Here is a 26,077-nt window from a genome sequence, read left to right as displayed (position 1 = left end):
ATGAAAGTATGTTATTCCTACTATCAGTAAGTTCATTGCTCAGAGCCGACAGTCGGCGGGAGACATCAGTAGAAAGGCGCACAATAACCACTCTGTCTGATACGCTATAAAATTCATATCGCGTGATTGAGATTCTTTATTCATTCTTACTCAGCAGCAGCTTGTGGCTTCTGATGTCACATGAATCTTGTATGCACACGAGTACGATCAAAATGTTGGTGAGCGGCGGTTTACTCCGCGCTAATTGTAAATTGATAGTTTGGTAAAGTGGTAAAGTGATCAGTTTCCTCCAGAAGACAAAATTGAGGTCATTCAGTTCAAATTTGACAATGAAAAAGAACTGTGGCCAAAACTCAAACGATTTATAATCCGATTTCATTACGAATTTTTGTTTTGTTCTAAATCCAGTCATGCTTCACAAAAATCTTACCAACCAGGTAATTAATTTCTGTCAGCTATGATCACCAGCAGACCTAAAAAATAAGATGGTAGCTTGATGTTAAATGTCGCCTTATTACACAAATATAAAATTAGAAATCATTATATGACAGCATTTCCGTACCTGAATGAATCTAGTACATTACATAATCCGTGTCATTGAGGAAACAGATGGTAAAGTCACATTAATCTTCCACTCTTTGTCACAAAATGTAAAAAAATTTCCGAAAACCATGGCAACCATTACGGCAGTTATATCGACAGTTTAAAGTGTGGTATACTGTCGTGCAGCGAAGAGTGACGTGCTTTCACTATGACACGCTACATGTCGCTGACACACGTCAGTTCACATTACTCCAAAGAAATACTCCATTTAATTAATTTTACCAAATCTTTCCCACATAATTTAGTGCATATAAATCGCAAAACGCGGATTACTGTGCTTATATGTTATGTAATAAAATTTAGTAGGGAAAGAAACTTTATTAAAAATACTAGCTGCGTTACAGGAATACATAGCATCATTACGTAACGCAATCGATCGGTAATACAAAACTCAAGCTTGCTAATGAAACAGACCATCAGTATCCTTCCTCCAAGCGTTCACATTGCGCCCATTTAATCCATCTGCCAAACTTGATCCTACAAACTGGATCTCAGACATATGTATAGAAACCAATAACTGTCACTCAGCGCTAGTGTCCCACGTGTGGAGCATTGTAGGCAGGACCCTGAAACCAGATCGGGAATTTGACGACCTGTCACGTCAATCGTACAGAACTGGCGGAAAAAAACATTTCAGACACACTGTCGTTCAGAATCGACACGAAAAGGCCTCAAGAGGTGACATAGAAGGCGCCAAATAATCCACCCCTTTCTTTAGGGCGTCCATTTAAACTCATTTCACATTCGAAAACGACAGTTTTCAGTGCCATGTGCAACAGAACGTTGGTCTTGACATCCTTTGACATTGATGACATCCCCCAGAAGATTCAATCCGTCACTAAGAACATCATGGGGTTTCAACCCCCTCGAACGAGATCTGGCCAATTTGGAGAGTAGAGCGACCGCAATTCTTTTCTGATATACAGAGTGGAGCTACTAGGAACCGTTCAAAGCCGAAGGAGCAAAGTGTGTTTACGGTTTTTCAGGCCACCTATTTCGCGCCTTCCTGTCGTATTGTATTGAGACGTTCATCAATAAAATTCCAAAGGATCCTTCTAAAACCCTCCTCAGCTTGGTAGTACCCACGGTGCCACCCGCTCACCTTCGATGAGCACTTTAAAAAGTCTCTGTACAGAGATACGAATTCAGCGATGACTACGCGCCGCCGGGATATGGAACACTTTTGACACCTCAGAGTTTACATGCAGCCAGCAGCCGAAAACACACTGATATAGCGACATTCCGCTCAGGTTGTGTCGATAGTGTTCCCTATTCCCCTGGCACATAATCGTCTGTGAATGCATATCTCTATACAGGGACATTTATCAAATGTCCGTCAGTGTTGCGTAGGTGAGACCGAGGGTGTTATTAAACGGTAGAATCTTAAAGGGACCATTTGCTCTTTTGTTTATGTGCCACTGAATGTTGCACTGCTCCGTGACCATGCCACAGGAAGGCACGAAACAGGACGGTCGAAAATGAATGAACACCCACTGCTGATACGGATCACGTTCAGATTTCATGAACGGTTTTTAGCGGTCCCTAGTGGCTCCACCTTGTATACAAGAACAAAAATTGCGGTCGCGCTCCACTCCAGAGGGGTCAGGACATGTCTACATAAATTGTTTCTTAGTGTAAGATCCCTTGTAACGTTATTTTTTAGCAACGTATTTTATCATAGCCATGTCCGCAGATTTAGTAAACAAGACACAGTAAGGTTTTATCACTTTATGGTTTTTGTTTATACTAACAGTTCGAAATGAGTGAAACATGACCGTAAAGCTGATTATAGAATCTGTAACCTATGACTGCCACAGAAACTAGAGAAGGCTATTTGTTTCATACATGGCAATTAGCGCCAGTATTTTTTTTTTGTTTTTGTTTTTGTTTTCATGCGTGCAGTTTGTATCGCGTCAGGTGAAACTGACTCTTTAAATCGAGCGGATTCACGGAAAGCCTGGGAGCTTCGTGACCATTTCATTCTGTCAACCCGGTTGTCACGCATATGCTGTTTCATCTCAAATCTGCATAAAAGGCGTCATTCGATGTGTTTAGAGCAGCTGGAAACACTGAGAGAAACAATGAACAAAATGGGGGATACAATGAGTGTTGTCCTAACGATTATTGATCGTAATAGTGACGAGTGGAATTCAGGACAGTTGTAGGACACGTATCTCTTCACGCCAATCCTTCTCCTGTACGTTACTTACTGGCCCGTGAAGAATTAAAAATGTTTGTGAAATTCATGATATCACAGCTAGGGCATGCTTCATAGTCCAATCTGACTTAAATAGCGGGTAAGCTGTCCTATTACATCCTCGTAAAATTTTCCGTTTCTTTAAACTCAATAAAACAGGCATCCCCTTAATGAATAGCGTAGTAATAATCCGATAATTTATTAAAGTGTGTGGGTGGAGAGGGCTGATGTCATATCATTTTTCGTTAACGAATCCATAGTTAGCCATAAGAAACGACTAACTTTAATTTTTTTTTAGTTTTTCCATGACTAACGCTATGATAATGAAATTATTCAAGGTGACAAGCACACTGTGATGTGATATAGACACAAACTAAATCGCCCAGGAGCTGAATGATCTTCTGTGCCCCCAGTAGCCATTTTAGTTGCAGACCAGTTTCAATAGTGCCTTTAGAGAACTAGGGTCGAGCTCACGCTGATAAGATATACAGAAAAAAAGGCAGATCGTGGCTAACATCAGACATGCAGTGCATGCTGTGAGCTACACACAGACGGACGAGCTATGTATATGTTAACGCTGGCATCACAAAAGAGGTTCTCCCATTGAAGTTATTACCAATTCTTATCAATGCTGGAGTTTGTCAGAATGAACATCTGAAGCCAGCATACAAATACTGAACAAGATACAATTATAAGGGTTGTAAAGTCTTTTAAGGAACACTCCGCAAAGATTTGCCTCGATCTTCCCTTCGATCATCAATATTTCTGCTCACGTCGGTCCGGATCCCATTAGTATCATGAGAATGTGCAATCGATGGCTTCAGGAGAACCATACCCAAAGCTGTGTATGATCTCAGCTAGTCCACGCGACTAGCGCCAGAAAGGATACACATATTGTTCGCTCGACCGCGTGGGATAATACAGTCACGTCAGATACTTTGTGTCAGGAAATGGGCTTGTTTGCACCAAGTAAAGTATCCACATGGACATGCTGACATTGTCTCGACCACCATGGACTGTGAGAATGGCGACCATTTTTGTGAGTTCCCTTGATGTGGCAGCAGAGAGAACTGCACCGCCAGTGATATGCCCAGTGCCGACGGGAATGGCACTACGTCGTCTTTTCAGATGAGCCCCGGTCCTGTGTACAGCATCATAATGGACGCATCCATGTGTGGAGGCTCCGAGGAGAACGAACGTTGGCTGAATGCATTCGTCAATGTCATACGGCTCCAGCAGTTCCCCACATGCCTAGGGGGCGTCAGTGGGTACACACAACACCTCTCGATCGCGTAGTCAGTAGTTGAGACGGCGGAAGTTATATTTCAGATGTGTTAAGACGGGTGGCCGTACTCTATCTTGGAAGTCTCCATGAAATTATCATTCAAAAAGATAACAATGCATGTTGCACGTTGTGTCATGACCTATCTCTATAATGTTGCTCTAGCAGTCACATTCTCTCCATCTCGCACTCATTGAAAATATCTGATGATGGGCTACTAAGAGAGTCGCACAACTCCAGTCAGTAGCTACGATGACTGATGGATTTTGCCTTAGAACTGAGGCACCATAGAATGACGTACAGGTACGTCATCCAAGCCCAGTTCTTTCGGCTTCCATTCGAGTTAAAGCCGTTGTGACTGCCAGGGTGGCAGCCCTACGTACTACATTTCGCTCCCATATAATCACAAATAATTTAAAAAATTGTGCTGCCACCACAAAATCTGGACTATGGAGCATTGGAAGAAATGCATGAAGTCGGATGACTCACAGCTCCTGACCGACTTTACGTCCCAAGAGTGAAACATGACGAAGCTTCGCTCGTAATTAGGTCAGCCGTATTGTGCTATTCCATTGGTCCCATGGTTACTCAGCAAGGCCGCATAAGTGCCAACGTTCATATGATCATTTTGGCTAATCATGTCCACCCCATGGCTTAATGTTGGTCCTCCAGTGGTGATACTCTGTTCCAAGACGACGTGGCCCCTTGTTCACACATCGTCCAGGACTAGTTTTGTAAGCACGAGGATGAATTCTCGCATCTCCCCTGGAGACGCCAGTCACTAGATCATAATATCACTGAGCACTCGTGTTCTGCGTTAGAGAGGAGGGTGCGTGATCGTTAGCCACCTCCATCATCGTCACCTGGATTTTCCACTATCTTGTAGGAAGAATTGTATAAGAGTCCCTTGAAAACTATACAGAACCTTTATTTATCCATTTAGAGACTAATCTAAACTATTTTGAATTCCAACGGTTTTCCTACACCGTATTAGGCTTGATAAGTGATGTGTTTTCGTTGTTTCGTTATAAATGTCTACTCCCTGTACTTGTGAGACATAAACACCCTTTACAGCCGCAGAACACACCAGGTGATGGGACGTCAGCAGCGGGCTAGTGTTGCAGCTGACACTCACTGAAGGATACGGCAATCTCCTACTGCCATCGGAACGCCACTCTCGGGTCTCCACACGAGAAATCGACGGCCGGGGCTAGCAGGCGACTTTTTGTCGTTGTCAGGCACCACTGCTGGCGGCTAGCCGCCATAAGTGGACATCTATTGTCAGCTCCCACTGCGGTGACTGCTGGCTCCACTCCTGTCGCCTCAAACTTGTTGAGGAACAGTCCATCTGAGGCATATACAAAACGAGTCTCACCTAGGTGGTGTCATACCACGTAATGCGAAATGTGATTCCTCTGGGTCATGTGAATGTATCGGTCCATAGTATGACGATATGTTGGCGAGTAATTCTAGGGACTCTGTGAGATCAGGACAGGGGGCACCGTGGATGACTCGTGATGGAGTGCTTTGAAGACGATACATGTGCACGGAGGGGGTGGATCTGTGCTTTCGCATTGAGTGTAGAAATGTGCTTCAGAGTCTCTTCGGGGCTTTTTAATTTATTTCTTTACTTTAGACCACCGTAACACGAATAACAATATGTAGGAGACGATCAGTGCTACCTCAAGTAGATGCTTGACTGAGTATTTGGAACTGGTAATGGCACTGAATAATAAACTGATTGAAATATCTCACCAACTGAGTGACTGAGAGCTGTTTCACAATAATCTATTTTGAAATACACTATCTGATCAAAAGTATCCGGACATTCCTACGTAATGCTAACTAAAGGCCTGGATGCCACGACACGCAGAACAGCCTGTTATTAAAGCAGGCGGGGAGCAGAATTGGTCTGCCAGGAGAGCTCGTTGACCCCTTAAAGGACTAGTCACTGGATGTCACCTGAGCGACAAACCCATCAGGGACATTTCAACCCTTCTAAATCTGGAATGTGCATATGCATGGAGGAGGTGGATCTGTGCTTTCGCATTGAGTGTAGAAATGTGCTTCAGAGTCTCTTCCGGGCTTTTTAATTTATGGCACTGAATAATAAACTGACTGAAATATCTCACCAACTGAGGACTGACAGCTGTGAAGTGGAAATGCGAAGGAACAACCACAGCTAAACCAATACACTGACCGACAGGAGACGACAAGCATTGCGGAGGGTGATTATAAAAATCGCACAAAATCGGTTGCGGAATCACCCACAGGCTTGAAAGGGCTGTCAGCAGTCCAGCCAGCACAGACATAACGTACAGGTAGTTATAAAGGATGTGGTACAATTCACGAGCAGCTCCTCATAAGCCGCTAATTTCCGTAGTCAATGCTAAGCGACGTTTGAAGTGGTGTAATTGAGTGATTTGAACTGATGAATCACTCTCTACCCTGTGACAATCCGGTGGAAGTATATGGGCTTGGTGAATGTCTGGAGAACCCTACCTGCCAACATGTGCAGAGCGCGAAGTGAAGTGTAGAGGAGGTACTGTTAACGGTAGAGTGATGTTTTTGGTGGTTAGAGTCTCGTCTTCATTTGTGCTTAAGGAAACGCTAATTTCGGAACGATATGAACTCATTTTACAGCGTTGAGCATTGCGAACAGAAGAGGAACCATTCGGAGACGATTATTGCCTGTATCAGCATGACAGTGCATCCGGTCATAAACCAGTATCTTCGAGGCAGTGCATCCAACAGAACTACTTTCTCTGGTGTCCGGTCTGGAGGACCAGGACGTCAAATAGCACAGGGAGATGGGCTGATGCACGCGCTCAATATGACGCACAGTCCATATCGATCGCGTCTGTTATTGACATTCCGAAGGCAAATCCTAAAGGTGTAGTTTCACACAATCGTAACAAGGGCTGCGTGGAGTGGACGCGGCGTTTGAGGCGCCATGTTACGGATTGCGCTGCCCCTCGCGGCGAAAGTTCGAGTCCTCCCTCGGATATGGGTGCGTGTGTTGTTCTTAGCATAAGTTAGTTTAAGTTCACTTAAGTTGCGTGTAAGTCTAGGGAACGTTGACCTCGGCAGTTTGGTCCCTTAGGAATTCACACACATTTGAACATTTTTCCAACATCTTGGCACTGTCTCATACGAACGCCCGAAAAATCTGTGTATTGCACGATTCAACCAATCGGCCAAATGGAGAGCCACAATGAGGCACCTTTCGAAGTCTGTCAGGCGCCGATACCGGTGTCTCACGAGCTCTTTGTAAATTTGACACGATTTTGTAATCACTTAATTAACGTCATGTACCGCCTCAACCCGTTAACTTTCATTCCGTTTTCTCCTTATCTTGTGAGTGCCTCGCTTTTTTTGTCACGCTGTTCAATTCTTGCGTTTACTAGAACGTGATACCAATCATGAGAAACATGAACAATGTGCGAACGTTGCTTCGTCCGTTGTATGAAATGGAAATCAGGATTATGAAATGGAAATAAGGATCAAAATTCATTTATGAGACGCTGTAGTAAAGTTACTGGTGACTGGTGTTTATAGAAGCAAAAACTGTAACTAATGTTCAAAAAATTACACGTTTCATGTTGAAAGACATCAGCTTGGTAGTATGAAAGCGGTGAAATGTTGAGTAGGGAAATGTTTCACTTCTTTTCTTCTTTCTGATCACCTATATCACAAAATTTTTATCCCGTAGTTTTTCGCAAAGGAATAGAAATGTTCATTTTTGCTATTAGAGTACGTGTGTGAAATTTGTTAGTTTCGGTAGCTTATGTCACGAATCGAGAGAAAGAAAGAAAGGATTTCGAAGAAATCGTGAGATCGTCCACTCCGGCTTTCATAGTCTCGTATTTTGTCGCCAATGTATGACAGATAGTGGATCCCAAGCAAAGGCTAACGGAATATTTGCGGTATGGATGATAGCACACAAGGACTCTCAGTGCACGAACGGCTGAAGGAGAGAGTGAACTGGGTCAGCGACAATACCGACCAGGAAGAATCAGCTTCTGACGAGAGCTCTCCCTGCGCTGAATAAAGCCTTGAAGTGTCTAGAAGTGGCGTCGCGAAACAACAAAGGAAGACACCTTGCCCGACGGTGGAGGATGTCGAGAGAAGTGGCACTTTGTTCGTTGCCCAAGGCTGTGTATATTCTATTCTTATTAATTTACATTCAGTGTAGCGACTGACTTGTTCAGCCTAAATATTATTGATGAGGGTTCCACAAGCAGTAACAGTGAAGGATAATGTAAGTATATCACTCAACAACATTCATATAAACAGTTCATGTACCACTCAAAGATGTTAACAGTGAAGACTATATGCAAAAATGGAAGTTAGTAATGCATCTTTCATTCACAGTTAGACATTACAGTTATTAACTTAGTATTAAGAAAACAGTCTTAATCGCGTTTTTTATTTATTTACTGCCACACCTTTGTAGACGTGACTCCACCAGCAGTCGACCATATTTTTGCCCTGAACATGGCACCTGCGATGGGCTGAAACCGGTCGGCAGTAAATAAATAAAAAACGCGATTAAGACTGTTTTCTTAATACCAAGTTTTTTTTTAGTTGTCAAACTGTACATTATGCTGAGAGAAGTATCAGCTACGTCCATTATTTCCCCACTAAATATTGTCTTGTAGTTATTGTGGAATGTAAAGCTAGAGTTTGTTTGATGTTGCGTCGATACTCGTCTCACTGAAGACAAAACAAGCTTTGTGCACGAAAACAGTAACGAACTATGAGGTGTATCACAAATTAGTGAACCTGAAATTTTGACCAATACGCATTTCGAGAGCATGCAGCTGTCTTCTCTTATTCCTTACGAAATTGTATAACCTAATATCAAAATATTTGTCTCCAACTTGTTGTGATAAAGAAACCCAATAACATGAACTTCAGAAGACACTGATTATCTATTCTTTAATGTAACTTGATACAAACAGAGGTGTTGAGGGAAAAAAGCAACTTTAGTCGTAGTAGCATTCTCATTTTCAAGAGCTCTTGCTATAGATCGCTGTTATGAAGGGGTCTGTTATTTTCCTTTTTCCATTTTAAATCACCGCTTATCTTGCGAAGGGTTCTGTGTAATGCAGTGGAAACCTAGTAGCAGCATTCTGCCGATTGAAAGCCAATACAGGAAGACATAAATGATTATTTTCATGCCAATGTCTTACTAGATCTCTCACAATATCTTGTTATTTTAAATTGCTGTGCAGATCCTTACTGACGTGATACAGACTTCACAGTAGTCTGTCGCCCTTGTAGATACTAAGAGCTCCATAACAAATCGAAAAAGTCTTCCTCACGGGCTATATCACTAACGAATCTACAACACTATTTCTTTAGTTTTATCAACACGATATTGTACAGATAGTCAATGCATTTATAGAGAACAGCTATTCAGTCTCAGTCACTTAATGGATGTCGGTTATGAGATGAAACAAAAATTATGACAAGTGCAGAACTTGTATTGTCCAAGCAATCTTTCTTCTTATACAGAAACATTGATCTGCACCGAGGGCAATGAACATGTATGTTTTATAAAGCGGGCAGGCGAAATAAAAATAGATTTTTAAATAATCAACACTGTCCGCGTAAGCATACTGTCACAAAAATCATCAGTGAAACAGCAGCCTTAGTAGTTTTATAAAAACTTTAACCACACAACCAGCAGCGAGTAGCTGCGTAAAACTGAAGTATCGTCGCGTTATTCCATTGAGGATACATAGAATCTTGTGTTGTCGTTTGGGATAGCGACTGACACACACAATTCGCATTTAACCTAATATTTTGAGGAGTCTGCAAAGTGAATACGTAGACGTACTGAAAGCGATATAATGACGTAACATCGCAAACAGAAGAATATATTAATTTAAGATCGGAATTCGCATTATTCCACAAGCTTAATGTATAGTTTTGACGCATTTGCAGAAGCAACGTAGCACTGAGAACTGATGTGATGCAAAAATTCGGCAAAACGAGACGTACAAATACTGATGCTATTATGACGAGATGTTTTTAAATTCACGTGAAGCGGAGAGAAGGGACAAGAGGACGCAGCTGGTTAGTTCTAGGAGTAATTCCCCTGAAAGCCAACGCCACAACCTCAAGCTCTTATAACTCCAGCCTTGTCGTATTTTTTAATCCGATTATTTTTTTGATATCTCTCACTTCAAACAAATTGAAGCATATAAAAGGGATCGATTTGATGTACTTCGCTATTGCTTTTATAGCCTTCAGTGCACACGGTAGTCATCTGCCAACACCAGCAATGTGACAGAAATAACACACACTGACCGACAAAAAAGGTAAAGCGATATAGCGCCCTGATTATACGGTGGGATATCAGTGTAATTTTTTGCACATACACACCATCTGCACGTATGTAAATGAACAGAGCTTCAATCGTCTGTGACAGATAGAACAGCAATCAGTGTGCATTAGTGTTGTTCCTGGGCCGGCTACTGTGGCCGAGCGGTTCTAGGAGCGTCAGTCCGGAACTACGCGGCTGCTACGGTCGCAGGTTTGAATCCTGCCTCGGGCATGGATGTGTGTGATGTCCTTAGGTTAGTTAGGTTTAAGTAGTTCTAAGTTCTAGGGGACTGATGACCTCAGATGTTAAGTCTCATAGTGCTTAGAGCCAATTGAAGCATTTGTTGTTCCTGTACAGTGTTATTACCAGGCCGGGTAGCATATGTAAAAGGCGTGAACAGCATCAGACTGTGAAGGACATGCAGATTCTACGTACTCGTGTGAGACAGCGTAAGCAGCAACTGACAGAGTTGTAAAAGGATCTCATTCTACAGGTGTCGGACACAAATATGGAAACAACGCAAGAAGTGAGTGCTTGAACATAAATGCAGATGTTAGCGGTAACCATAAGGCTGCTCTGCAGTTTTTAACCCCGAACGACAACTGTGCAGTGTCCTCAATATGTTACAAGTGTTAGTCGTGGTCAGAGCAGTGTTCTGCGTAGTTTTGAGTGCATTATTTCGGAGCTAAGTGGCTTCGAACGTAGGTAAATTCTTGGTGTTCGTATGGTAGCTTCTTCTGTAACTACATACATTGAGAGTGGAAAAACATCATCCGCTAAGTCACAATGCGGATGAAAATGTGTGTTGAGTAATCGTTACAGACGGTCATTGAAGAGGACTGTTAGGAAAATAAGAGGACGACAGCTGCAGAACTCGCTGAATTATTGAATATCGCACTCGTAAACCCTGTCAGCACCAAAACAACGTGAAAAGAGACCCATAAGCTGGGAACTGATGGACGAGCTGGAGTTTCAAAACCACAAATCAGTGACGCAAATTCCCGTAACAAGAAAACGTAGTTACGAAACCATGAAATGAAACTTAGACTGTGGATAATGGAAATATGTCATTTGGTCAGATATGTCTTGTACACTAATTACAAGTTCTGGCTGAGTTTGAGTCCCAAGAGTGAAACATGGCGGGGTTTGCTGATGATTTCGGCAGGCATATCGTGGTATTTATTTAGCCCCATGGTTAGTCCCCAAGGTCGCATTATTACCAAAGATGAAGTGACAGTTTTGGCTGATGGGGTCCAGCCCATGGTATAATGTTTGTGCCTCGACGGTGAAGACAACAAGGACCCTTGTTCACACAGCTCGCATCCAGGACTGGATTTTTGAACTCGAGGATGAATTGTCCCATGTCCCCTGAACACCACAATCGCCAGATCTCAATATTAGTGAGCCTTTGTGCTCTGATCAACGGCCTTGCCACAGTGGATACACCGGTTCCCGTCAGATCACCGAAGTTAAGCGCTGTCGGGCGTGGTCGATACTTGGATGGGTGACCACCCGGGCCGCCATGGGCTGTTGCCATTTTTCGGGGTGCACACAGCCTCGTGATACCAATTGAGGAGCTACTCGACCGAATAGTAACGGCTCCGGTCAAAGAAAACCATCATAACGACCGGGAGAGTAGCGTGCTGACCACACGCCACTCCGCGTCCTCAGCTGAGGATGATACGCCGGTCGAATGGTCCCGATGGGCCACTTGTGGCCTGAAGACGGAGTGCTTTTTTTTTGTGCTCTGAGCTAGAGAGATGGGTGCGTGGTCGCTATCCAGCTCTATCATCATTACGTGAACGTGTCAGTATTTGGTATAAGATTTCCTTGTAAACCACACTTGGTCTGAATTTATCCGTTCTGAGACGACTGGAAGCTGTTTTGAATGCCAACATCTTTCACATGCTGTATAAGGACTGGTAATGTGTTTTTGGGTTTCCACCCCTGCAGATCTCCATTTGGACGACTGGTAATCACCGATCCGCAGAGTGATGTCGCAATGGCGTCATTCTTTTGCACTGCTACAGAGGGAGGTTTCAGGTACCTTTGACACGAATTTCAAACTCGTACGTCGCAATGGGAGACAGTTACAGGATTTAGAAAAGTGGCCGTCTCTGTTGGGACCGCGATTCACGTTGTGGCTACTTCACTACAGACTAGCCTTCCCTCTAACATGGCAGGTTGCGCGGGCAGCCTACTCGCTAAGGGGAACGACTCTGTCGGCAACTAGAGTGTCCTACAGACCTACAGGGGTCGCCAGCATAGCGGGAAGTACACTGACTGTCAGCAGTCACGTGGAATACATAGTACGTAGTCTCATATCATTGGTGAAACTAGGATATAAGATGCACTTTTTCATCATTGCCATCATTACGGTTGTATTGAGCCAAATTCCAAACTTCTGTCTCGCAGTGGGAGACTATTATGCTGTTTCGGGGCAGTGATCCTTTAACTAAGTTGAGCAGTGTAATTGCCGATAATCAGTAATCAGTTGTCAGTGCGTATATGAATATGGCACGGAACGGGACGGTCAATGCAGTTCCATATTTATCTGAAAATAGTTCGTAAGGGAAGCGATTTACATTCGTGAGCTCCTGGCAAGCCGGGCTGACATCACTACGCGAATCAAGCTGTGACCTCAACCACAAGGACTAAGCGCGAAAGTATTGCGTTGTGCGATATATGCTGATTGCGAATATCTTATCGTGATATCCGAAGTTGAAATGAGGGGTTATCGCGAAGGAGGAAATATCGTTATGCTCACGAGAAATGAGTCGCTAGACTTGTGCGATACAGCTGAGAGAGACATTCTAATGTGTATATTATATTAGTATGTGAACTATGCAGCCAAATTAAGTAAGATTTCAAAATAGAATTCATGTTCTATCAGAACTGTGTTACTCTGAACACCAGAGTAGCATCCATTCTCTCTGTGTTGGGCTGTTCTCACGTACTTGAATATTGCAGAATTTCTAGCGTCAGCATTGCCATGGAGAAAAAAATGAGCCAGCTATAAAACTAGAAGTGGGTACTAAGTCAATAGTAAACAGGATACCGATCAGGCAGGTAGTGGAGGCATTATAGTTGGCGATATGCTTACACGCGATGAAATGGACTCTTGATACGCCTTCCATTTTTTCTTCAACGCCAACCATATGGAAAACAGGTGTTCTATCTTGTGGGTCCATTCCTTCGCCTACAACACTCCACAAGGCGAAATGTACATTCAGCAAGACGGCGCGTCATCCTCCTACTCTCAGACTGAGCCGGAATGGTTTTAGGAACACCGTAGTTAAAGTACGGTGTATTAAAACTGTGTGCTCGACCGGGTTTCGAACTAGGGACTGTTGCCTTTCCTTGACAAGTTCGCAGAAGCACCTCTGTGAATTCTGGAAGGTATCAGATGAGGCACTGGAGGATGTAAAGATTTGCGGAGGGGTCGTGACTCTCATTTCGGTAGCTCAAATGGTAGAGCACTTGCCCGCGTCAGGCAAATGTACCAGAACCAGGTCCCTGTCCAGCACAAGGTTTTAATCCGCTAGGAAGTTTCATATCAGCGCTTGTTCCGCTGCAGAGTGGGAAACTCATTCGGTGAATGGGGTACTTCAGTAGTGATACTTGTTCCCCTTCTCTCGCTAGCACTGGGAACATGTGGGACGCCTTAGACCAAGGCGGTTCAGCGGTCATTAAACACGTGGCTCCTCCATGCTAACTATGGTGGCATATTCTGCATTGTGAAGTAGCTGTCTCTAATTAAACTGCTTATTACGCTACCGACCCTATTACAGGCTAAATAGCACTATATTATATATTTCCCTGTCACAACCAACGACTGTGACTCAGTTTTCAATTCGTTATTGAGACTCATTCTATACAGGTTCAGATATGAACAGGGCTTTCCAAAAACTTAAAGTGACTGTAACTAGTTACAACATATTTATAACGCTCACTCGACTTGTCAGAATCAGCGTTATTTCATTGCAAGCTGAACCGTATCACCTCTGCGAACGACTCCGTATTGAACAGCTGAGAGACGCTGCAACTCCCTTGCCAGCCGTGTGCAACATAATCGAGCCGCTCTATATTATTGTTAATCAGAGATATGTCACTGATCAGTTATGCAAATGAAAGGAAAAAAGCTATTTAAAAACGCCCACAAACTCGACTTCTAAGGATACTGAAACCTGGCATCCTCATGATTGTGTTTTCATTAGCAATTTTATCGAGAGGACCAAACTGTGCGCTGGCTTTCACTGTACAGTTTCAGTAGAATGAATCTTGAAGCCATGTTTATGAAGATCGTATTACGCAAATACCCTTGCAGAAACACAAAAGCAGTACAGAATGCTGCGAATGTAGTTTCTCATTGAAAGCTGCGTCTTTGTTAAGACGTTCTAGGAAGAATAATTATGTTCGCTTTTTAGCTTTGAAAATATTTCTCAAAATTATTAGGGATAATCAAATGAAAACCGATCTCCCTTCACAACGGGAGCATGGAAAGGGTCTGTTGAAAAGTAGTCACCACAGGCGATAAGACATTTCCCCTACTGGGAGACGAAACTCTCATTACATGTTTCGCAGAACGCGGTCGATTGCTGACGGTTCCACAACTGCACCCATTCTTCACTTCTTCGTCCTCCGGAAAAAGACGTCCTCACGTATCTACGAAGACAGTAACTGTTCTCGAAAGAACAGATACCATTGATGACCGTGCAGCTTCTCTAGAATAAATGATAATTAATTGAAACCCTCAGCTGCCGAAAGATGTTGCTGACATACCTTGATGGGGACAGCTGATGTAGATTTTGAACAGTTGGGAATGTGCGCCTCACGGGAAGCGTGCAAGGGAGAAGTCCCTGCAGTCGCGCTATTCATCTGTGTCCACGGTGGCTCAGCTGGGTAGAGCGTCTGCCATGTAAGCAGGAGATCCCGGAATCGAGTCGCGGTCGGGGCACAAATTTTCAGCTGTCCCCATCAAGGTATGTCAACAACACCTGTCGGCAGCTGAGGGTTTCAATTAATTATCATTTATACCTCACATATCTTTTTTCAGATAGCCAACGATGTGAAAAGCACAAAGTGCAATTTCCGGCTGTGCGGAGGATGCTACAGTGTTTCCCAACCAAACCGCTGAAGAGTAGCCTTCAATGTGGGGGCGGAAGTTATAGTGCAACAAGATGATTCCATCTAACAGCCTTCCGACAGTCCGAGGCCAAACGGCAAAGCCATCAGTGGAAACATCCCACATCGTCCACGCGACACAAAACCAAAACTGTTCACTGAACTTCGGGTAAAGGCCATGATGACCTTCTTTGAGTGCAGTAGTCCTGTGCTCGTCGAGTTTCTCGAGTGTGGAACCACAGACAATGCGCAACGCTATGTAGACACTTTGCTGAAAATGCGACGTGCAAGGTCAAAACGCCCAGGTAAGCTATCGGATGGGATCATCCTGTTAGACGATAACGCTTTCACAATATATACACTCCTGGAAATTGAAATAAGAACACCGTGAATTCATTGTCCCAGGAAGGGGAAACTTTATTGACACATTCCTGGGGTCAGATACATCACATGATCACACTGACAGAACCACAGGCACATAGACACAGGCAACAGAGCATGCACAATGTCGGCACTAGTACAGTGTATATCCACCTTTCGCAGCAATGCAGGCTGCTATTCTCCCATGGAGACGATCGTAGAGATGCTGGATGTAGTCCTGTGGAACGGCTTGCCATGCCATTTCCACCTGGCGCCTCAGTTGGACCAGCGTTCGTGCTGGACGTGCAGACCGCGTGAGACGACGCTTCATCCAGTCCCAAACATGCTCAATGGGGGACAGATCCGGAGATCTTGCTGGCCAGGGTACTTGACTTACACCTTCTAGAGCACGTTGGGTGGCACGGGATACATGCGGACGTGCATTGTCCTGTTGGAACAGCAAGTTCCCTTGCCGGTCTAGGAATGGTAGAACGATGGGTTCGATGACGGTTTGGATGTACCGTGCACTATTCAGTGTCCCCTCGACGATCACCAGTGGTGTACGGCCAGTGTAGGAGATCGCTCCCCACACCATGATGCCGGGTGTTGGCCCTGTGTGCCTCGGTCGTATGCAGTCCTGATTGTGGCGCCCACCTGCACGGCGCCAAACACGCATACGACCATCATTGGCACCAAGGCAGAAGCGACTCTCATCGCTGACGACGACACGTCTCCATTCGTCCCTCCATTCACGCCTGTCGCGACACCACTGGAGGCGGGCTGCACGATGTTGGGGCGTGAGCGGAAGACGGCCTAACGGTGTGCGGGACCGTAGCCCAGCTTCATGGAGACGGTTGCGAATGGTCCTCGCCGATACCCCAGGAGCAACAGTGTCCCTAATTTGCTGGGAAGTGGCGGTGCGGTCCCCTACGGCACTGCGTAGGATCCTACGGTCTTGGCGTGCATCCGTGCGTCGCTGCGGTCCGGTCCCAGGTCGACGGGCACGTGCACCTTCCGCCGACCACTGGCGACAACATCGATGTACTGTGGAGACCTCACGCCCCACGTGTTGAGCAATTCGGCGGTACGTCCACCCGGCCTCCCGCATGCCCACTATACGCCCTCGCTCAAAGTCCGTCAACTGCACATACGGTTCACGTCCACGCTGTCGCGGCATGCTACCAGTGTTAAAGACTGCGATGGAGCTCCGTATGCCACGGCAAACCGGCTGACACTGACGGCGGCGGTGCACAAATGCTGCGCAGCTAGCGCCATTCGACGGCCAACACCGCGGTTCCTGGTGTGTCCGCTGTGCCGTGCGTGTGATCATTGCTTGTACAGCCCTCTCGCAGTGTCCGGAGCAAGTATGGTGGGTCTGACACACCGGTGTCAATGTGTTCTTTTTTCCATTTCCAGGAGTGTATAAATGACCTAGTAGATAGTGTCGGAAGTTCCATGCGGCTTTTCGCGAATGATGCTGTAGTATACAGAGAAGTTGAGGCATTAGAAAATTGTAGCGAAATGCAGGAAGATCTGCAACGGATAGGCGCTTGGTGCAGGGAGTGGCAACTGACCCTTAACATAGACAAATGTAGTGTATTGCGAATACATAGAAAGAAGGATCCTTTATTGTATGATTATATGATAGCGGAACAAACACTGGTAGGAGTGACTTCTGTAAAATATCTGGGAGTATGCGTGCGGAACGATTTGAAGTGGAATGATCATATAAAATTAATTGTTGGTAAGGCGGGTACCAGGTTGAGATTCATTGGGAGAGTCCTTAGAAAATGTAGTCCATCAACAAAGAAGGCGGCTTACAAAACACTCGTTCGACCTATACTTGAGTATTGCTCATCAGTGTGGGATCAGTACCAGATCGGGTTGACGGAGGAGATAGAGATGATCCAAAGAAGAGCGGCGCGTTTCGTCACAGGGTTATTTGATAAGCGTGATAGCGTTACGGAGATGTTTAGCAAACTCAAGTGGCAGACTCTGCAAGAGAGGCGCTCTGCATCGCGGTGTAGCTTGCTGTCCAGGTTCCGAGAGGGTGCGTTTCTGGATGAGGTATCGAATATATTGCTTCCCCCTACTTATACCTCCCGAGGAGATCACGAATTTAAAATTAGAGAGATTCGAGCGCGCACGGAGGCTTTCCGGCAGTCGTTCTTCCCGCGAACCATACGCGACTGGAACAGAAAAGGGAGGTAATGACAGTGGCACGTAAAGTGCCCTCCGCCACACACCGTTGGGTGGCTTGCGGAGCATAAATGTAGATGTAGATGTAGAACGCCCGTCCCTACACTGCCAATCGCACGAAGGCTACGCTTCAGCGATTTATTTGGGAACCACTGCAACATTCTCCATACAGCCCGATTGTTTTACGGTGTGATTTTCACGTCTTTGGCGACCTAAAGAAACACATGCGTGGACGTCGGTTTCAGTTGGATGCGGAAGTGAATGTAGGTCAGTCACTGGCCGACCGCGTTCTACGGAACGGGAAGTGATCATCTCGTCTCCCAGTGGGATAATTGTCTTAACGAATGTGGTGATTACTTTTGAATGGATCCATTCCTTGGCCCGGTTGTTATGAGAGTTCGGTTTTCATTTGACTGCCCCTCATATTAGTCAGACCTTAATTGCGCTCCTGTTGTATGACGTTTTCATCTGGAGGGCCGCACTCACCCGTGTCCAATAGTTTGCTCGGATTTCTATTACAGCCACGTGTCCGGCAACGCTCTGTTCCAATTTCTTATTGCTGCGCGGAAGGTATTTCATTTCCTCCTAGCGGGCAATATCAAGAGCCGGCATTGCCACCGTGCCACCTACTCTCAAGATCTCTGCAGTTTCCATTAGTGGTTGGAGGGCCAATGTTTGCACTGCTCAGTTTCACCACTTGTTATAACTCATATCTGATATTTAGTTTCGCTTATTGACTTCATATCTTATTTGTAGAAAATTAAACTGGCACGGGCCAGCTCTATTCTGCCCACCTTGTACTCACTAACTATATTGCATTTTTGTTCTATATTTACAACCACGGGGGTTTTTACATTCTACTTAGCTCTACACCAACTTTATTGTTCTAGTGCACTAAATACTCCAGTCTACTGCAGCAGTTAATCACAGTCCACCATCATGGATTTCTAGCAGGTTTGTATTTGCGTTTAGCTGAGATTCTGTTTTCTTTGTTCACTGGATGGAATGGTGAGCAGAATAACTCTACGATTATTTTCTTCGACCAGGTCCAGTTAAATACTGAAAGAAACCAGCATAAGCGTGAGTGTGAGGTAATATTCCGAACTCATGGTCACAAGCTACTGTCGTAATGCTTGTAACAGCTGGTACACAATGAAACTCGCACGACAAACGAGAGCGTGCTGAAAAGGACACTCAAGATTTCCAAGTTTTCGTTTATTCCCTTAATGAGTAGACAAAGACTTGGAAATCTTACACGTAGCAAAGAGAGGGGAGAAACTCGAATTGCTGGAAGAATTGGAGATCGCCATTCATGGAAAGAAACCTGGCAATGTTGTGAATCTGCAAGGTGACAACAACGGAATGAGATTTTTTAATGCCTCTCTAGAATTGTTTTAAGGCAGATGCATAATTATAAATCTGAAATGCCTCTTTGACAAAGTAGCCAGAAACTGACGACTGTAGACTTAAGTAAATGTAGGCGATCAATAATACAGCAGTGTGGTTGAGCCAAGAACTGTGCTTACGCAGCGACACCGCGAACATGTCACTTCACAACAACACCCGGAGCTCTGCATAAGGATAAAATTAGGCCGGCCGCTGTGACTGAGCTGTTCTAGGCGCTTCAGCCCAGAACCGCGGTGCTACTATGGTCACAGGCTCGAATCCTGCCTCGGGCATGGATGTGTGTGATGTCCTTAGGTTAGTTAGGTTTAAGTAGTTCTAAGTCTAGGGGACTGATGACCTCAGATGTTAAGTCCTATAGTGCTCAGAGCCATTTGAAGGATCAAATCGACGGCATTGGATCCCACAGCAGATCACCGGGACCCGGCATAATGAAGTGTGATGTGTGACATGGGATGATCACTGACAGAGATCCTCAATTTTAATGTAAGACGAGATCCTATGGTTTACTGTGTTTTTATTTAATTACATTTTGTGAATGCCGCACTTATGTTGGTACACTTCTTAGCATTTTAGCCCCATGAACTAAGTTTTACAACTTCATCATGAGAGCACTGTCTCTAGAAACGCGGTATTGAGTTATGTGCAGGACAAAAATTACGGTCGAATCCTACCAATTATTACTGTAATGTTCCTAAATTGTTGTACAATAATGGTACCTTTATCCAATTTCTTATTCTACGACATTTTTATGTAATAATTCGTAATTAAAGCACCAATATTTAGTATTTTTAAGATATTTTCAGCTAAACTTACTCCTAAGCATCTGCAAGCGATATTTCTACGAAGTGAGGTGACACCTAGCCGGATTTCTGCATTCCCGACGTATGAGAATTTCTCCTGGTAGCATGCTTAATAGCTACACCAGCAGCATCCTACCCTTACTGAACGTGCAGAACGACAGCATGAAATACAGATGAATGCTAGAATTCTCCAATATTACTGGCAATAATCAGTGACTACATAACCGCCCTCTTCTCTTTCACTGTCATCGTCCAATTGTTGTAGGGTAGGTTCAATTACCAGTCCCACAAAAATTGAGTTATGTGTTATCTTGCAAAGGATAAGCTAACAGCTGACCGAATGTTCACAGTAGACAGTAGACTACTTAAGAAGAGCCCTGAATGTCAAAATAAAGAAAAGAATTTCTTATCGTATCAAAGCAATTACCTACAAAGGTGTTGAGAATGGTAAAACTGAGGAATACGAAACACAGATTGTTGGAAAATCTATTCTATTGACCATATTTGGCACTCCCTGACTTCCACTTATTACCAGCTGTGAAGAAACGTGCGGATGGAAAACATTTTGGGTACAACAGAGAGATTCTTCCAGGTGCAGATGAGCAATTTCCAGTCCTTCCTGAACCGTAAGCGTTGGGCCAAGTACGCTCGCCGTTTCAAAGATATAATCCTGAAATTCGCCTTATAAGGTATTATGGAACTATGGAAAACCTAAATCTGGTTGACGTTACATGATCTGAAAACTGGTTTTCCCGAATCAGCGTTCTATATCTTACCACTGCGTCACCTCGATCGGTAGAATTATGCGAGTGATATGAGAACAAGAAGTAGGAACTGAGTAAGAGTCTTATGCAGCATCGACAGCAGACGCACTGGAGACGAAGCAGTAGGCGGCTTCGTGATGTATAGGACGACTGCGGCCTTATTCTAAGTACCATCCGAGTTTTCACCTGAAACTGTTTAAAGAAACCACATAGAAGTTAAAACTTCAGACGACTTATCTCGCAGTTCTTGAATAACAATACATAATTTCGAATAATTTCCACACGTGTCTTTGGCTACAGATGTCGATGAAGGACTGAGTTTTGGCGACGACCTCCGCTTTTTCTGGAGTGGGAAAGTATCCTATTGGATACGCTCAGCCTCGCGAGGCCAAATGAGATGCTACATGAATAAATAAGTAGCGAACAGAGCACGCAAGCCGCCGAAATGGCGTCGAACCGAAAGGCTTGCGCAGGGCTCTGAGCCACACGACAAACGTGTTCAAAATAAAAGAATTAGGGTTTAACGTCCCATCGAGAACAGGCGCGGATCTGCTAAGGATAAGGAGGGAAGACGACGGTGTCCTTTCAAAACAAACCATCCAGGAGATTGGCTAACGCGACTCGGTTAAACCACGGAGAAGAGAAATCTGGTTGACCGGAAAGGGTTGGAACTGTCACATTCCCAACTGATCCATCCTGCGAGGCCATAAGAAGCGCATTTTAAACCAGTAACGTTACTGCCATGGCATCTGGTTTATCTGCGACATGAGTAGTTAAAGAACGCAACGTGAGTTGATAGTGTAGTCATCGCAGTACCTGTCCTGTAACAAGTTGCTGCAGAGATAAATAGTTTAAACAAGGTAATAATCCATTAACATATTGAAACGTACTAACAGATACTCATTAACCACATTAGAAAAATACAGTTTGCTCTTTTGCTTTGTAGGGACTAATGTACGCGAATCAGCAGCTCTGTACCCGAAATGTTCTATCAGCGGAACTATGTCTTCAGAACACAGAGCATATAAACCATCTTTCGCACAGTCAGCGGTTCTGTCTCTAGCCGTAGCCATTTGTTCTAACATAAACGGATTAGAAGGATCTCACAAATGACCCGTTACTGATCAGAATCCAGATAACGGTTTCTGGGTTGAGCGTCAGTTGCTGTTCTGCAGTCGGCCGCAGGACAGCACAGTTGAGACACATTAGAACAGATGAGCCGCAGACTTTGAGATTGCGACAGAAATATCGTCAAAAACAATCGAAGGCAGATACTGTGTTTGTGAATATTGAATTTAAATATATTTTAGAAGTTCGGCGAAGATATGAGTAGCAATCTGTGGGATTTATTGTCATATTTCTCTGTAAATGTAACAAAAATACTATTTCATAGAACTTTCCAAATGTCACCGTCAGAGAGCACCCAGGTAATTATTAATTACTCACGAACAATTGACTTCAAGGCAACTATCTTGAAGCGACTGATGACGTCGTGGCAAGGAGACCAGGAGACACCGACAGCATTGGAGGGCCATTCTGGTTCGCTAGCGCTCCATTCTGGCCCACAGTAGTGGCTAGTCGGCGTTGAGCACAAGCCGCGAGCAGGTCTCTCGACAGTATTGCTGATGAAATCGATGCCATTGAGATCAGCTGACATGGGCTTCCACACTAACAGCTAAACTTGTCATCTCAAGATTATGGGTGAAGTGATTGCTATAGCAAAACTCTACTAATAGCAGTATTGCTGACTCTGTTTTGATCAGAACCGCGGCAGAATCTTCCCACACTTCGGTCAGGGGCCTGAAGATGGCGTGGTAAAACTCTGCAAGTGGTAGACAAATAAAATAAGTTTGGAAAAAAACGGGTGAAAGGTGTTTAATTTCACATCCTTGCAAGTTCTCAAGTTCATATACTTCCCCCCATGCATAAGGCACGATGAATCAATCTTGACAAAGTTACAGACTCTCAAGTGGTATGAGTCAATAATTTCAGTCACCCTATGAGTGTAGCACACAGAGTTTATAAAACCATATTTTCACAGAACGGGTTCTATTTTATGACCATATCATAAATGTCAGAGCAACCCCGTCAAAATAATACTGTAACGGATGACGAGAAGAATTTCATTGTAATTCTAAACTCTCGTCTGTTATCAGAAATCTTCTCTTAAGGAGGGAAATTTTTTATTCAAAATTGTCAATTTCCTCTTTCATAATTACTTGATGAGTTATCCTCGAAATGCGCTCTCTGACATATGGTACGTTTGTTTTAATTTGAATAGTTTATTTGAGCGGGTGTTTAACTGATAATAATAGACGTTTGCTTTTCTATGGGCATATCATTAGACGTGCTTACTTACTTCTTCACACTTACCGAGTCTTTGGTCAGTGTAAGGGTGGTATCCAACTCAATGGCCATAGGCATCTCCTGACGCCACCAACCACTTTAAACTAAAGACCAAATGTTGTGGACACTTTCTGTCTGCGAATAGTGTTAGTTGTATTTGTGTGTAATTGTTTGTGTATCCCGTTTTTGAGTTGGAGATCCGCTATCAGCCGTACAGTCATCTAAATGAAATAGTGAAGGAACGTTATAACTGGTCAAAAGTTTTGAATAGAGAAAAATGGTGAGTTGAGCACAAACAAATAAATAATTAGTTGAAAGCACTTTTTTATATCTGAACCTATAAGAATTTTACACCACCTGAAAGTAAAATTACTTAACTTCCGGAAAAACAGTTTCAACAAACTTTATCAGTTCTTTCACAACAAAGTGAGAAGCTGTTCTGAGGACGTTTTGGTGTAATTTTAGGAGGATAGCATGGATCTTAACGCGCGCGACTTATTGATCTATTTTGGTAAATTTTCTGTACGGACTTCGCTTTTCACCCAGCTCCCAGACTGAGCTCTAATAAAGTCGAGTCTTTTGTCTTTGATGGACAATGATAATGTCCAGTCCACAGAATGATATTATGTGAGAGGTAGAGTCCACAGTTACTCTCTCATGCTGGAAGAAGATGTATAGACTTGAAGTCAAACACAGCACCTTTAATAAGAGTGGCAACTAATTTTACAGACGGTCTCTACAAGCGCCTTCTGCAAGACGCTTCGTAAAGACAACAAGCGGAACTGAGGAGCTGCACTGCACCACACATGCACAACGAAGCGATGCTGAACACATGTCTTTCCAATGGTACGTGGTTTCATGTCACACGTGCAGCTAACGCTACCACGTAATAAAGTACCTCGACAGACAGCAGTTTCAATGGAATTGACGGCGACTTACAATTGCTCATTGACAATACAGTAGCCAGCCGGAGTGGCCGAGCGGTTCTAGGCGCTACAGTCCTGAACCGCGCGACCGCTACGGTCGCAGGTTCGAATCCTGCCTCGGGCATGGATGTGTGTGATGTCCTTAGGTTAGTTAGGTTTAAGTAGTTCTAAGTTCTAGGGAACTGATGACCTCAGAAGTTAAGTCCCATAGTGCTCAGAGCCATTAGACAATAGAGTAACCTTCTGAAATAAGTACCATTCCTTCTGATATAATGTTCGTTAGTCTGTTAAAATAACAGCTCCAGTTGCGTAAAAACGTTTTTATTGTTCTACGGATGGTGTGATATTCTGTTCAACATGCTCTTAATTTTCAACGTAGAACATGTGCAACTGCTGTTATTAGCTTTATTAAATATCAGCTCATAGTGCATGAAACTTATCTGTTGTTATAAAAAATATCATTCATGCTTATACAGGCATTTATTCGTTATTTTGTCCAGCGCGGATAACGACCAGTTTACAGAATGAGATTTTCGGTCTGCAGCGGAGTGTGCGCTGATATGAAACTTCCTTTCAGATTAAAACTGCGTTCCGGACCGAGACTCGAACTCGGGACCTTTGCCTTTCGCGGGCAAGAGCTCTAGGTAGTGGTAGAGTACATGCCCGCGAAAGGCAAAGGTCCCGAGTTCGAGTCTCGGTCCGGCACACAGTTTTAATCTGCCAGGAAGTTTCAAGTTTCAACGACCAGTTTAGCTTGCAAGGCAATAAGGATGCTTTTTCGAAAAATAGGTATGTTTTTATTTAACTTAACTGCGATTTAATCAGATTGATAAATACAATGTCGCATGCCCTATATCCAAGACGGGGAGCATGCTGGTCAAAATAATAATATAATCCCAGAATCCGAAGTAAGTTTATTCAAAAATGGTTTAAATGGCTCTGAGCACTATGCGACTTAACTTCTGAGGTCATCAGTCACCTAGAACTTAGAACTAATTAAATCTAACGAACCTAATGACATCACACACATCCATGCCCGACGCAGGATTCGAACCTGCGACCGTAGCGGTCGCTCGGCTCCAGACTGTAGCGCCTAGAACCGCACGGCCACTCCGGCCGGTGAAGTAAGTTTATTAAAATGTGTTCTTCGGCAGAAACGATTTATCGATTTTTGCTTTATTAAATTCGATCTTTTCTCAGTGGACTCATGTTACCAGACATGACTGTATCTGCAAGTACTTTGTAACCCCATATTCCCTGTGAAGAACACTACGATTTTTTAAGTGAGCAGGTTTGAAAATCTGGTTTTCCGGAAATACGCGCGACGTGTTGATACTTGCTAGCACGTCAGAGAAGCAACATTTCTTTAATGTGGGAACAATCGAGTGTGTAGGCTGGCGCGATGACGCAAAGTGTTACATGGGTGGCAGCGGGCAAGGTGACGGCCGCCGGCGGACAGCCCGTCCAAGGATCTTCGATCCGGTAGCCGCGGGAGCCATCTCCCAAACGCGGCACTGCCAGCTTTCCCTCTCGTTCCCAAAGCTATTTTTATCTAGCATGAGGCAGTAAAGAAGTGCGGACGCTCACTCTACTTGCTTTTATTCATTTACTTATTTGCATTGTGGAACAACAGCTATAGACAAAATAAAAAGCAGAGATTCACTACTGGCCATTAAAACTGCTACACCACGAAGATGACGTCCTACAGACGCGAAATTTAACCGACAGGAAGAAG

At 44.1% G+C, this 26,077-nt stretch overlaps 1 protein-coding gene and 1 pseudogene across 1 annotated transcript in view; both read left to right on the top strand.

Moving 5' to 3' along the window:
* The window catches only part of LOC126249178 (protein tipE), a 509,628-nt gene that overhangs the window by 44,744 nt on the left and 438,807 nt on the right, over positions 1-26,077 (top strand). The window lies entirely within an intron of this gene.
* On the top strand, positions 11,835-11,952 carry LOC126250124 (5S ribosomal RNA; annotated as a pseudogene).

The sequence above is a fragment of the Schistocerca nitens genome, chromosome 3 (genome assembly GCF_023898315.1).
Source record: "Schistocerca nitens isolate TAMUIC-IGC-003100 chromosome 3, iqSchNite1.1, whole genome shotgun sequence".
In the NCBI taxonomy this organism is placed as follows: Eukaryota; Metazoa; Arthropoda; class Insecta; order Orthoptera; family Acrididae; genus Schistocerca; species Schistocerca nitens.
Note: the sequence above shows the minus strand (reverse complement) of the source record. Positions and strands in the feature narration are given on the sequence as shown.